Source organism: Nicotiana sylvestris, chromosome 12, assembly GCF_000393655.2.
Source record: "Nicotiana sylvestris chromosome 12, ASM39365v2, whole genome shotgun sequence".
Lineage (NCBI taxonomy): Eukaryota > Viridiplantae > Streptophyta > Magnoliopsida > Solanales > Solanaceae > Nicotiana > Nicotiana sylvestris.
In genome coordinates this window covers 24190934-24205652 of record NC_091068.1, presented here as the reverse complement: position 1 = coordinate 24205652, position 14719 = coordinate 24190934, and the positions used below count along the sequence as shown (strand labels likewise).

Sequence of the window (14719 nt, the reverse complement as noted above, 5' to 3'; positions counted from 1 at the left end):
GACTGATTTTATATGGACTTTCATCTTTTTTGAGCTTTCTTTGTCAATATTTTGTGACCCTCAGCCCTTCACTTTCGTTAAAGACACCATTTTTGTATGAATAATGTTTATTACTAATTTGTAGTATTTAAAAATGTATTGCTTCAAATGCAAGGAGTTTGTGCTTCTCAAGTTGGAGAAACAAAGATCGACAGGCTCAAATATTACAGCCACAAGAAAGAAAGTCACGGCCAACTAAACTTCCCCAAAAATTCACATAGGCGATGCAGAAGGAATTGTAAGGTCTACACATAGGAATTCTAAGGATGCAAAAGTTTCCTCAAATTCTTGTTTTATATGATTTGAGCTATCCCGTGGTATAAGTGTTTGATGCCTTTGAAAAGTACCAGGTATTTTGCCTAATAATCACATATTGTGCTACCTCTTACCACTAGACCAAAGCCTTAAGCCCTAGGACAAATTCTCAAGTATCCTTATATTAACAAGTTACTGCAACGCGTTCAGGGCTTAAGCAAAGACTTAACAAACATTGGATATGGCATGCTAATTCAAGATGATTTATTGTTAAATCAGCTGATTTTATGATAAGATCTGTTATACCTCTGTTTGATAAATACTAAATAGAGTTTTCAACTAAATAAGAAGAAATTTGGTAAAGCACTTCCTCCCACGACCGTTAGGTCTTGGTTTGGAGTTACGCTGGAGGGGAAGTATGAAAACACTATAAATCCTCCTAAATTGAGAGGGAATTAAAAAAATGGAAGAAAAAAAAAAGAAATTTTAGAGACCAAAAAACAGGCTAATTTTTTCTCTTCGATTAATAATTGATTAATTAGAATATTGGTAAAAGACTCTTTTATTCCCTCAGCTATATTTTTTGGATAAGAAGTATCCACATGCTGATTCTAAACAGTCATGATATATGCTAAGTTATTCCTTAGAGATACAAAGGAAGTAAACTACAATTTCCGTACCATTGAAAATGAAAGGAGAATTTGTGAGTAATTAAATAAAGTTAGAGAAGGAATTTGAGTTTCACCCAAGGCATTCCAATCAGCCAATAATGAAAAACTTGATAAAATTTGGAGAGACCTGAGTAACTGTTCATTATCTCAGAAATGAGGCTAATTCTAGATTCACGACCACTAGTAAATCTTTTCAAAAACCATAGTAATAATCATCATACATGTAATCATCAGAAGACATGTTATATCCATCACCTGCAGCCCCCCAAGATTCAAACGAAAATTTAAAACCTGCCAGAGAGTCATGTGGGTACTTCACATCTTTAATCTGTTGAGAAATTCTACTACTCAAGACTTCATTGAGGCTAACATTAAAGCACCGCCGCAGGTCGAGTGATAACAGATTAGGACAACTATCAAGAATAGCTTGAAGGCCTTCATTTGTCATATTGTTCCCTATGAGCTGAAGGTGTTGCAACGTAGGCAGGTTCTTAGCAATAGCCAGAGCATCATTATTTCTTACATCTCCTTCATCTGATTCATCTTCATCAGAATCATTAACTAAGTTTATATCTGATCCCATATAACATGAGTTATTCAATTCAAACGACTTCAACCGTGGGCAACAGCGTCCAAGAGCTTCAATTCCCTCACTGGTGATATCAGTGTGTGTCAGGCTCAGCTCTTCTAACATTGGGAGCTTTTGAATTGCTTTATCCAAGCCATCGCATACCATACCATAGCAACATGCAATAGTAAGTTTTTTCAGTTTCTTTCCTGATCTGGTGAAAAAAGCAGAAATTGAATTAATGTCAGAGACTGAGGCAAGATTGCCAAACACAACTTTTAATACAGAAAATTACTGCAAGTATACAATAGGATAAAAAAAATATGCTCCCTTAATTTATCAACCAAAAAAAAAAGATAATTCAGTTTGTTATCTCTGCAGACAGTTAGAGCCAAAAAAAAAAATATAGTATTTTCTTAACTATTCTCTTGGGAGAGAGTGGAACAAGGAAATCGATGTTAGTGGTGGGAGTGTGTGAACAAAGTCCCACATGAAAAGTTAAAAAAGAAAAATAAGTTACTTATAAGGAGTTGGATACTCTTAATGGTGTGGGGCCTTTTGGGAAAAATCATGCGGGCTTGGCCCAAAGCGGACAATATCACACCATATTAAGAGTATCTTTGGGATGCTTTAACCTAACAACTGGTATTAGAGCCAATGATTTGGCAGGACTATGGAGATTGCGGAGTGTGGCGTGGGGGTCCGGCTACGTGGTTTACGACCTTTACCCGTAGCTTTAAGAAGCATACACAGCCTTTGGGCTTCGGTGACCATAAATACTCAAGATTATGTGGGTGGCACACAGTTAATCTCCAAATTAGCCCATAAATGGTGATGGGTCATGTGGAACTTAGTTCAAGGGGGAGATAATTGGGAGTGTGTGAACAAAGTCCCACATGGAAAGTAAGAAAAAAAAATAAGCTACTTATAAGGATGTTAGCGGAAACGAAAAAAAAAAGGAACACAAGATTTAACGTGGTTCGGATCAAAATAATCCTACGTCCATCAGAGAACAATTGTCCTTTTAATATTAACAAAGGAAGGGGAGATTTCCCAATTACACTTAAGAGAATTTCTCTCTTAACTCTCTACTCACTACAATGTATTGTATTATTTTGGGATGATTTCTACAAGTGAAGGAGTGCATCTATTTATAGAGGTAAAGACCTCCTCTTGATGTCATTGGTGACATCAAACTACCTCCTCTTGATGTCATGGGTGACATCAAAGGAGGAAGCTTCCTCCTAGCATCCACACCAACTCTTTCCACCAACTCTTCCAATTGGCATGCCATTGTTGACTAAACATAAACCAACATTTTCAATCTCCACCTTGGTTTGCGTTTCGAGCGTGTGAACAACTCTGGCCAAAACTTCTAAGCTTACTGGGCAACCCCGTTGTAAGAAACAAGAAGAATCAAACCATTGTTGAACATACCACCTCCACCTAGCAACTGTTCTCTTCGGAGTTGCATCAGTTGATGCACACCCCCGCCAAGTCCTTGCAGTGTGCAAACTTAGCGAGCGGGACTATCTTGGTCAACATGTCTGCAGCATTATCGTCTGTGATAACCTTCACGACCTTGATAGTTCCCTCATCAATAACATCTCGAATAAAATGAAATCTGACATCAATGTGTTTAGTGCGCTCATGAAATCTCTGATTTTTCATTAGATGAATAGCACTCTGACTATCACATCTAAGAGTTGATTCCAGCTGAACCAAACTCAATTCCGCTACTAAACTTTTCAACCAGATAGCTTCCTTTACCGCCTCCGCTGCTGCCATGTATTCTGCTTCTGTCGTAGACAAAGCGACAATCGACTGCAAAGTCGACTTCCAACTGACGGCACTGCCAACGAGGGTAAAGATGTATCCAGTTGTGGACCTTCTTCTGTCAAGATCTCCTGCATAGTCAGAATCCACATAACCGAGAATTGAAATACCTGTACCACTTTTTCGAAAGGTAAGACCAACACCAGAAGCTCCTTTGAGATATCTCAATATCCACTTGACAGCTTCCCAATGCCTCTTTCCTGGGTTGGACATGTATCTACTTACCACACTTACAGATTGAGCAATATCTGGACGTGTGCATACCATAGCATACATAATACTACCAACTGCACTGGCATAAGGAATCTTTGACATATGCTCCACCTCATCCTCGGACTGAGGCATTTGTGACTCTGAAAGTTTAAAATGAGGAGCTAATGGTGTACTTACAGGCTTGCACGTTTGCATATTGAATCTCTCGAGAACCCTTTCAATATACCTCTTCTGAGAAAGATGTACAACATCGTCTTCTCTTGAAATCTCCATACCAAGGATTTTCTTTGCAGCTCCTAAATCCTTCATGTCAAATTCCTTACTCAACAGTTTCTTCAAAGCATTTTCTGTAATGTTGTTAGCAGCAATAAGCATATCATCAACATACAACAGTAAATAAATCATTGAGTTACCAGACATCTTCTTGTGATACACACAGCTATCAAATGCACTCCTTGAGAATTCATGTGTAGTCATGAATGCATCAAACCTCTTGTACCACTGTCTAGGGGATTGCTTCAAACCATACAAAGACTTCTTTAGTTGGCATACGTGATCTTCTTTTCCCTCAGCTAGGAAACCTTCAGGTTGATCCATATAGATTGTCTCTTCTAGATCACCGTGTAAGAAAGCAGTTTTGACATCAAGCTGTTGAAGCTCCAAGTCAAATTGTGCAACCAATGCTAGTAGCACGCGAATTGAGCTATGCTTCTCGACCGGAGAGAATATCTCATTGTAGTCAATTCCCTCCTTTTGGCTGAAACCTTTTGCAACCAATCTCGCCTTGAACCTAGCATCTTCCACTTCAGGAATTCCCTCTTTCTTTCGGTAGACCCACTTGCATCCAACTGTCCTCTTCCCCTTTTGTCTTTTCACTAAGACCCATGTCTGATTCTTGTGAAGAGACTCCATCTCTTCAGTCATGGCTAACCGCCATTGTGCGGCATCCTTGCAAGAAGTTGCTTCAATATACGAGGAGGGCTCCAGATCTTTAATCTCTTCTTGTGCAGCTACGAACGCATATGCAATCAAGTTTGCTTGATTTATAAGGCGTTCCGGTTCTCGTGTCTGCCTCTTCTCCCTCCCCTTCGCAATTGTGTATGGTTCATTGACAGCAAGTTCTTCAAGGCCTACATCTTCTGACTCATCTTTAACCTGAGTCTCTTGATCCTTTTCCTTGGCAAGCTCCACCGGAAGCTCCACCTGCTCGTTGTTCTTGTTTCCTGAAAACTCCACGGAAACTTTACGGGGATCAAGTATAGAGGATTCATCGAAGGTGACATCTCTACTAACTATAAATTTGAGTAAAGACAAACACCAAAGTTTGTACCCTTTTACTCCATCCACATACCCTACGAATATGGCCTTCTTAGCCCTTGGTTCAAGCTTTCCTTCATTAACGTGATAATAAGCTGGACACCCAAATACTCGTAAGTATGAATAGTTAGAGGGTTCACCTGACCATACCTCATTCGGAGTCTTAAAGTCAATTGTCGATGCTGGAGATCGATTGACAATATGAGCAGCAGTGTGAACTGCTTCAGCCCAAAATACTTTGGACATTTTGGCTTGTAGGAGCATACAACGAGCCTTTTCAAGAAGAGTTCTGTTCATTCTCTCGGCAACTCCATTCTGCTGTGGGGTATGCCTGACAGTCCTATGTCTTGAGATCCCATGAACCTTGCAGAATTCATTAAACTCTTCATTGCAAAACTCCAAGCCATTGTCTGTGCGAAGATACTTGATTTTCCGCTCCATTTGATTTTCAACCAAAATCTTCCACTCTTTAAATGCTTCAAAAGCATCACTTTTTGCCTTCAAAAAATACACCCAAACCTTTCGTGAGAAATCATCAATAAAAATGAGAAGATACCTCTTTCCGCCCTTCGATGGAAGTTTAGAAGGACCCCATAAATCTGAATGGATGTAGTCTAGCACTCCTCTTGTCTTGTGTTTGCCAGTGCTGAAGCTGACCTTCTTCTGCTTCCCTAGAACGCAGTGCTCACAGAAGTCAAGCGTGCTGATCTTCTCACCTTCCAAAAGTTTACGATTGCTCAACATCTCCAGTCCACGTGCGCTCATATGACCCAGTCTCATGTGCCATAGTCTTGCCTTGTCATCATTAGATAACTGCACTGTAGATGCATTTGCAGAGCCAACAATGGTGCTTCCGGCCAATGTGTAAAGGCCGTTCTCCAGCTTGCCTTTCAGCATGACTAAAGAACCTTTAGTCACCTTCATAGTTCCTGCTTCGCTCATGTACCTGTAGCCTTGTTCATCCAGAGTACCCAAGGAGATCAAATTCTTCTTCAGATCAGGAACATGACGGACTTGTGTAATAGTCCTCACGATTCCATCATGGCAGCGAACCCGAACTGAGCCAATGCCAACTATTGCACAAGTTGCATTATTGCCCATTACTACGGTTCCTCCACTTTTCTCGTAGCTGCTAAACCAGTCTTTTCGGAACGTCATATGCAGAGTACAAGCAGAGTCTAACACCCATTTGTTTTCATAACTACTATTATTATTACACGATGTTGTTAGTACATAATCATTATCAAAATTATGTACCTGTTCAACTGTAGATGCACTCGCCTTTTCCTTGGACTTTGACATTGGGCAATCTCGTTCAAAGTGCCCCTTCTTGCCACAACCCCAACACTCTGTATTCTTCTTGTTCACACGAGACTTTGATCTGTGCTTTGATTTGGTCTTTCCCTGTTGGCTAGTCCGGCCTCTTACAAAGAGCCCACTTGCCTGGTCATCTCTATCTCCTTCAATGTGCCTCCGCACATCACTAGAGTTAAGTGTCTGCCGCACTTGCTCAAGCTTGATAGGCTCCTTGCTATACATCATTGAATTCTCAATATCACGATATCCTGAAGTCAATGAAAATAGCAAAGCACATGCAAGCGTCTCCTCCTCCTTTTTAATTCCTGCAATCTGTAAGTCCATGACAAGTTTATTGAACGCATCTAAATGATCTTGTAACGAAGTACCTGACCCCATCTTAAATGTGTGAAGACGCCGTTGTAACAACATCCTTGTTGTCACTGATCGGTCTTGGTATAGCCCTTCTAGCTTTTCCCATAACTGTTTGGCCGTCTCTTCGGTACCCGTACTCACTTCACAAAGCACGTTAGGTGCAAGGGATAGTTGGATTGCACTCAATGCATCCCCTTCAATCTTCTCCTTGTCGGGAGCTGATATATCCGTAGGATACTTTCCGTCAATAGCATGGATTGAACCTTCCCTCCGCAGTAACGCCATCATCTGGATCTTCCAGATATTGAAGTTGTTGCGTCCATTGAATCTATCAATTTCAAACTTCATGGAACTCATATTTGCTTGTTCTTTCTCCTTGGATCGTTAAAGGATCCTGTCGCTCTGATACCAATTGTTAGCGGAAACGTAAAAGAAAGAACACAAGATTTAACGTGGTTCGGATCAAAATAATCCTACGTCCACCAGAGAACAATTGTCCTTTTAATATTAACAAAGGAAGGGGAGATTTCCCAATTACACTTAAGAGAATTTCTCTCTTAACTCTCTACTCACTACAATGTATTGTATTATTTTGGGATGATTTCTACAAGTGAAGGAGTGCATCTATTTATAGAGGTAAAGACCTCCTCTTGATGTCATTGGTGACATCAAACTACCTCCTCTTGATGTCATGGGTGACATCAAAGGAGGAAGCTTCCTCCTAGCATCCACACCAACTCTTTCCACCAACTCTTCCAATTGGCATGCCATTGTTGACTAAACATAAACCAACATTTTCAGCATGCCATTGTTGACTAAACATAAACCAACATTTTCAAAGGAGTTGGATACTCTTAATGGTGTGAGGCCTTTTGGGAAAAATCGTGCGGGCTTAGCCCAAAGCGGACAATATCACACCATGTTAAGAGTATCTTTAGGCCGTTTTAGCCCAACAGTTAGAACAAGGATTACAACAATATTAAAAAAACAAAATAAACTTGCTTGGCTTAAAGGCACGTAGAGAAAACGTTTTTTGAAGATAGTTGGAGTCTCTTCCATGAGCAAACGGAAGAATAAATAACAACTCTGTATTCGGGATTCAACTAAGCCACACAACAAGTAGCATTATGTTGCTCTTCTATTCTTGAACCTATGATTTCACCATTTGATCAATGTCTCTTAAAAGATTTTAAGGAAAAAGTAGTTTGTGAATTGCTTATATTTTTCCAAAGAAAATCAGCCCTATTTATAGGCTAAAGACTCTTGAAAGACAAGTTTCTATTTAATAAAGATCATGAATATGTTCATGAATTTGGGAGATCAAGATGTATTTGTTAAAACAAAAAAAACGTATGTAGTAAATCGAGAATGAATTCACATTCATTCACTTTGAAAACTAGAGCCTTTTGATCAAATACATTAATTAATCATAAACATTGTTTCAAATTTATTGAAACACTTATTCCAACAATCGAGAGAACAGGATTTAAGGTAACACAAACAAAAAGAGCAAAAACTGCCACAATAACTAATTCAGAAAGATAATATAGAGGCCTAACAAACATCGTCCCTCTCTTTATAGTGCAAACTGAAAGATGAAAACTTAAAGGATAATCTCTTGGCTGCTAGCTCACTAATCTCTTTCATTTTTACCACTAAAGGTCCCACGCGTTTTGCTCTTAATATTTAAATTCATAACTTCATGAGATTGTTCAGACTCTTGGCTCTGCTGAAGCAACTCAGAGTTAATAGTTCTTTATAACTAAAAGACGATTGTATCATGAGCATTGTTCCACACAAGACATTGTACAAGAGATTGCACAAGCCATGCATGACAGAAAAATATGGATTCATAGTTTCCAGGGTATGCTAGAAGAAAGATATACTCAGCAACTGGACATCAAAAGCTCCCAGAAACGCATAATCCATGCGCAGTAAGCTTATTTGTGGAGGAACATTAACATTCAAAAGAAAGAGCCTGGACTTCTTTCTGCTGTATAGTCAACTACACATGTAATAGCTCAAAAGACGGGATACCAGCTCTGTTATGCTTTTTTCTGAATAAGATCATTAAAGAAATTCATGACGGGTCCTTTCTCTTTTATTCTATATGATAACCATTTATTCTCCACATTGATTATAAAGTGAATTATGACTAGATTTTTAAAATGGCATCACCGCCTCTTACCTGGTTATAAATCAATATTTGAGCAACATTCATTCACAAAAAGATGGTCCAAAATTAAAACATATATCCATAAGGTAGCTAGGAAGGAAGCGAAGCTGGCGGTCACGGAGGCTAAGACTGCTGCTTATGATCGTATGTATGACGAACTAGGGGAAAAAGGCGGGGAGAAGAAGTTATTTAGGCTGGCCAAGCTGAGAGAGAGGAAAGCTCGAGTTTTAGACCAGGTGAGATGCATCAAGGACGACGACGGTAGAGTATTGCTGGAAGATTCCCAGATAAAGAGGAGATGGCAGACCTACTTTCAAAAATTTCTTAATGAAGTAGGGGATCAGGGTATTGTGCTAGGTGATTTGGAGCATTCCGAGAGTCACAGTAACCCTGGGTACTGCAGGCGCATCAAGGTCGAGGAGGTCGTGGGAGCTATGAGTAAGATGTGTAGGGGCAGAACAACCGGGCCTGACGAAATTCCAGTAGAATTTTGGAAGTGTGTGGGAAAAGCGGGTTTGGAGTGGCTGACTAGGTTGTTGAATGTTATTTTTCACTCGAAGAGAATGCCGGATGAGTAGAGGTGGAGCACGGTGGTCCCATTGTATAAGAACAAGGGTGATATCCAGAGTTGTAACAACTATAGGGGTATCAAATTACTGAGTCATACTATGAAAGTCTGGGAGAGGGTGGTTGAAGCGAGGTTGAGGATGACGGTCTCTGTTTCCGACAACCAGTTTGGGTTCATGCCGGGTTCTTCTACTACTGAAGTTATACACCTTGTTAGGAGGTTGGTGGAACAGTAAAGAGATAGGAAGAAAGACCTGCACATGGTGTTTGTTGACCTGGAGAAAGTGTATGACAAGGTTCCTAGAGAAGTTCTCTGGAGAAGCTTGGAGGCAAAAGGCGTGTCGGTCCCCTATATTATGGCGATTAAGGTTCTGCGCTTGGTCCGTTCTTATTCGCCCTGGTGATGGACGCGTTAACACACAACATTCAAGGGAATGTGCCATGGTGCATGCTATTCGCCGATGACATAGTTCTGATTGATGAATCGCGAGTCGGTGTTAACGAGAGGCTGGAGGTTTGGAGACAGGCTCTGGAATCTAAGGGTTTTAAGCTTAGCAGGACGAAGACGGAATACCTAGAGTGTAAGTTTAGCGCTGAGCAGGGGGAAATGGGCGTGGATGTGAGGCTTGAATCACAGGTCATCCTGAGTAGAGGCAGCTTCAAGTACCTTGGTCGGTTATCCAGGGGGAGGGGAGATCGACGAGGATGTCACACACCGCATTGGGGTAGGATAGATAAAGTGGACGTTAGCATCTGGAGTATTGTGCGACAAGAGAGTGCCACTGATACTCAAAGGTAAGTTCTATAAAGCGGTGGTTAGACCGGCTATGATGTATGGGGCTGAGTGTTGGCCTGTTAAGAAGTCGCATATCCAGAAGATGAAGGTAGCAGAAATGAGAATGTTGAGGTGGATGTGCGGGCATACTAGGATGGATAAGATTAGGAATGATAATATTCGGGAGAAGGTGTGTGTGGCTCCCATTGATGACAAGATGCGGGAAGCGAGACTCAAATGGTTCGGGCATGTTCTGAGGAGAAGCCCAGATGCTCCGATAAGGAGGTGCGAACGGCTAGTTGTAGAGGGCATGAGAAGAGGTAGAGGGCGGCCTAAGAAGTATTGGGGGGAGGTGATCAGGCAGGATATGGCGAGGCTTCAGATTACCGAGGACATGGCACTTGATAGGAACATGTGGAGGTCGAATATTAAGGTTGTAGGTTAGGAGGTAGTTGAGTCTTGCCTTATGTCATAACTTTGTGGGATTAGTTTGGTAAGGATACTATTTCACTTCTGCTTTGTATCTTTCTTCTGGATTATATGTTCCTATTTTACATATTTTCCCTATTTTACCTATTTTTCTTATTATTTCTGTGGTGTTACTGATTTTGTCTCCTTTTGCCTTTTTGTCCTCTTGAGTCGAGGGTCTTTCGGAAACAACCTCTCTATTCCTTCGGGGCAGGGGTAAGGTCTGCGTACACACTACCCTCCCCAGACTCCACTAGTGAGATTTCACTGGGTTGTTGTTGTTGTTGTTGTTGTATCCATAAAGTTTTGCTATGCAAGGAGGATGGAGGTTTGGGGGGTCAGAAACCTGAGACTTAACAACAGAAGTTTTTTGCTTAAATGGTTATGGAGGTGGAATAACGGTAGAGAGGAATACTGGAAGGAGGCTGTGAAGTATAAATATGGGCTACAATATTATGTATGCACACTCAAATAGCCTCTTCAGATTGCACTGCTTTTTTGAAGTTTATTGATAGTCTATGGGGTGATCTAGCTAAAAATTGGTGTAGTAGTAGATTTTAAGTTTGGTCAGATAAATGGTATGGGGAAACTACTTTAGCTGATGCCTTTCCTGATTTGTACAACGTAGTAGTCAACAGATGTCGTGTACGGGCAGCGTCATGCCTGCTAATGTGAAGTAAGCCTTTTAGAGTCGGAAGGGTCAGCAAGTGTACTAACTTAGTCCACCAATGATACTGTCCGCTTTGGGCCTAGTCCCACACGGCTTTAAAACGCGTCACTAGTGTCTGACGCTTATTTACTTATATACCCAACATCTCTCCCGTGTTTTGTCGACGTGGGATTCACCTAGGATGTCACAACAAGTGAGGCAAAAGAAGACTTGGATGAGCATTCCCCTTTGTATTATGTCGACCGAATGGCTTAAAGAAACTATAGGTGCTTTGGGGGTAGGAGGAAACTATTCTTTTAATTTGTAAGAAACAGATGTATTCAGTATCTTATGACTTGCAGACTTGGTGTAATGCCTTTTCTGTGATTTTGACACTGATGTTATGCTGGAATTCTTACATTCCCTCCAGTTGTAAGGGGTCTAATTCCAATTTTTTTGTACTGATGCATTACCAACTTGGTACTGTTTGTTTATGAAACAAATTTTACCTTGTAAAAAAAACTTATGTCCAGCCGGTTATCATGTATTCTAAAACAGGATGGATGGAATAATTAGGAAGTCCTTCCAACTTTTCTTCCTTTGAGTATAACCAGGGTTATTAAAGCCATCGCTTAGCTGCTTAAAGCAAGGAGCGACGCAAAATGAGGGGTCATCGCTTCATGGATGAAGCTGTGCGCTTCAAACAATGACACGCAAAGTGATCTCAATGAGAAATAGGTTGATTCTTCAAATCTTAACTTCGAGGATTTGGAGTAATATCAACATTATTGCATATGGGATGTCGAAATTTGTTGTATTTTAATTGAAATTTGATTACTATAGTACTAAACTTGTATATGTATCGTATTTGTTAGTTTTCATGCACTTTACTTTAAAGAAGAAGTGTGCACCTCACTACTCACTTTTTGCTTCTAGCCCCAAGGACCTTGTTGCTTATTTAAGCCTTTCGCTTTAAAATTACTATGTTTAACTTTTATACATTGATAGATATGAAATTTTCTATTGCGTAACTTAAAAGAGATAATTTTATATAGCATGGAATAATAATTCACAAAATATGGTCAGTTATCTTTTGCAATTGCTCATATTGCAGCCAGTAAAATTATACTGACAGTTAATGTATATTAACCCCACTCCAGTTGAGCCACCATTTGCTCAAATTTTTATTCCATAGCGGTGTCCCGCCACTTTCAAATCCTGAGTCCGCCTACTTATGGGGGGCTTTTACACCCTTCAATATCATGCATAGAACAGAGCAGCTTTTGTTAGGGGGAAAAAACAAAAATCTAAACAAAGAAAAAAGACAAACAACAGCTCGAGGCGTAGCCATGGTTTGAAATTTATGGGGTCTGTATTCTAATTCTTTTAAGTTACTGAAATTGATTTTTTAAGACAAATTAAGGCACACAAGATAGTGGAAGCCCAAAGTAAGAAAACCCAGAAATTACCTATTTGCTATGTATCTAATCAACAGATCAGTGGCAAAGTACTCCAAATAGATATCAAGTAGTTGACCTTGGCTTTTTCACCATTGACGCCTTCTCCTTTTTACCTTTACCTTTTCCTTTCCGTTTTCTATTCATTTGCTCTCTAGGGTTCGAGCTGTTTGATTAACGGGGGAATTGGGAAAGTGAATGGAAGCTATATTGGCTGCTCTCTGATGAGGTTTTGAATTTTGAACTCTTTTATTTGAAATGCATGTCCAAACGCCTATTTAATTCCCTTTTATCTGTCGTATCATCTTGTGCACTATATATAACAGGCGTAATGATTTACTGGTCACTTAAATTTGTAAGGCTCTTGAAAGCCGATACACAAACTTTGTACTTTCTCATTTGAACACTCAAACTCGTGAAACTCTTAACTAATAAACACATTTGACCCTTGACCCTACGTGCGTGTATTACACATTCATAGACGTGTCCATCCAGTCAGCAAATGACCAATGGAATTGTTACACGTCAAAGGCGCGAATAAATTTATTAATTTCTACTTTTTCTTCTATTTTCCTTAGTTTCTTCTTCACCATAGTTGTGCAACTTTTACCTGATGGGGACGGAGCAAAACGACGTCACCAAACTCAGCCACCATAGCTGTGCAACTTTTATCTGAAACATTGATTGAAGCAATTGAATGGACGGTAGAGGAAAATAAGGCTTCATTTTGCAAAGATGAACTTCCCTTAGAAGGAACGGGACACAATAATGGATTTCATTTTGCAAAGATTCGTTTCACGTCACTATGAAGTGTGGAGACAAGATTATAAGGGAAATCTATCTAGCACTGCAAGTCGGGCCTAATGAGTTCCCGGTCCTATTCTAGTGACGGATATATCATCGATATAGAATTTTTTTTTGGGGGGGGGGGGAGGACGTGAGATCATATGGCAAGAGAAATTCCTTCCACTCTAAACCAGATGTGAAATTTGAGTGGGATTATCAGGAGGTCATGGTTCATGGAGAACTTAGTCATCCCATCTATTCTGAACACTTGATCCCTATCATTGAAGAGATTGAAAAGTTTGATGGAGCTAATTTCATGGAACCGGCGGAATAAGGCGGAGTCAATAAACCCAGACACCATTTTTTTCTTCTTTTTAGGTTTTCCTTATAGTTTTTGTTTATTTTTTTAATTTTACAATCTTTTTAATGAATAATAAAAAATACACACGCAAATTGAATGTGACTTGTACGCATTATGTCCACGTAAGATAAGCTACGCCACATAAGCATAGTCAATGGTCAAAGGCGTTTACTAGTTGTAGGTTTCACGAGTTTGAGTGTTTAAATGGGAAAGACGAAAATTTGTGTATCGGTTTTCAAAAGTCCTACAAGTTTAAGTGGCCACGAAGCCATTTCGCCTATATAATATTACTCTTTTACTTTTACCACATGAATCACTTCCCACATTTCTTTGAGTAGGGTTAAAAGTGGGGGGGGGGGAAATTAAATACTTTTTGATATTTTAAAATAACAAGTATTTAAAATAATTATTTCTAACCTTATCTTGATATTACTATTCCACCCTCTGGCAGAGTGGTAGGTATAAGTTAACCCGCACTATTTTTAATCCTAGAATAATTTATCCCAAAATTAATAACCAAACAAGAAATAAAATGGTACTAAATTTTTATCTTAGGATTATAATTGTTCTTGTCCATCATAACAAAGACCCCTTAGGGATTGTTTGATATGGTGTATAAGATAGTTAATTATGGTATAATAATTTGTATTGAGTTAATACGTTGTTTGGTTGTAATTACAAATGTAGGATAACTAATCCATATATTATTGTATACATCGATTATTAGTGTATTGTCTTATCCCCCACCAACATGGAATAACTATTCTCTGTATAAGCTCTATATGGATAAAGCACCAATAAAACAAAACTATCTTTTGTCTTTTCCCAAGAAGCCTATAAAGATCAGGTATCCTAGGGTATAATTGTAAATTTATTATTTTTTAATTAAGAAATAAACAAATAATGAAGA

The 14719-nt window shown here is 39.5% G+C and overlaps 1 long non-coding RNA gene across 1 annotated transcript; it reads right to left on the bottom strand.

Moving 5' to 3' along the window:
- Nucleotides 1-1027: 1027 nt before the first annotated feature.
- Nucleotides 1028-12929, bottom strand: LOC138884184 (uncharacterized). Its single transcript, XR_011404351.1, has 2 exons — nt 12675-12929; nt 1028-1747 (listed from the first exon to the last, which is right to left on the bottom strand). It is a non-coding gene; the product is annotated as an uncharacterized lncRNA (long non-coding RNA).
- Nucleotides 12930-14719: the final 1790 nt, after the last annotated feature.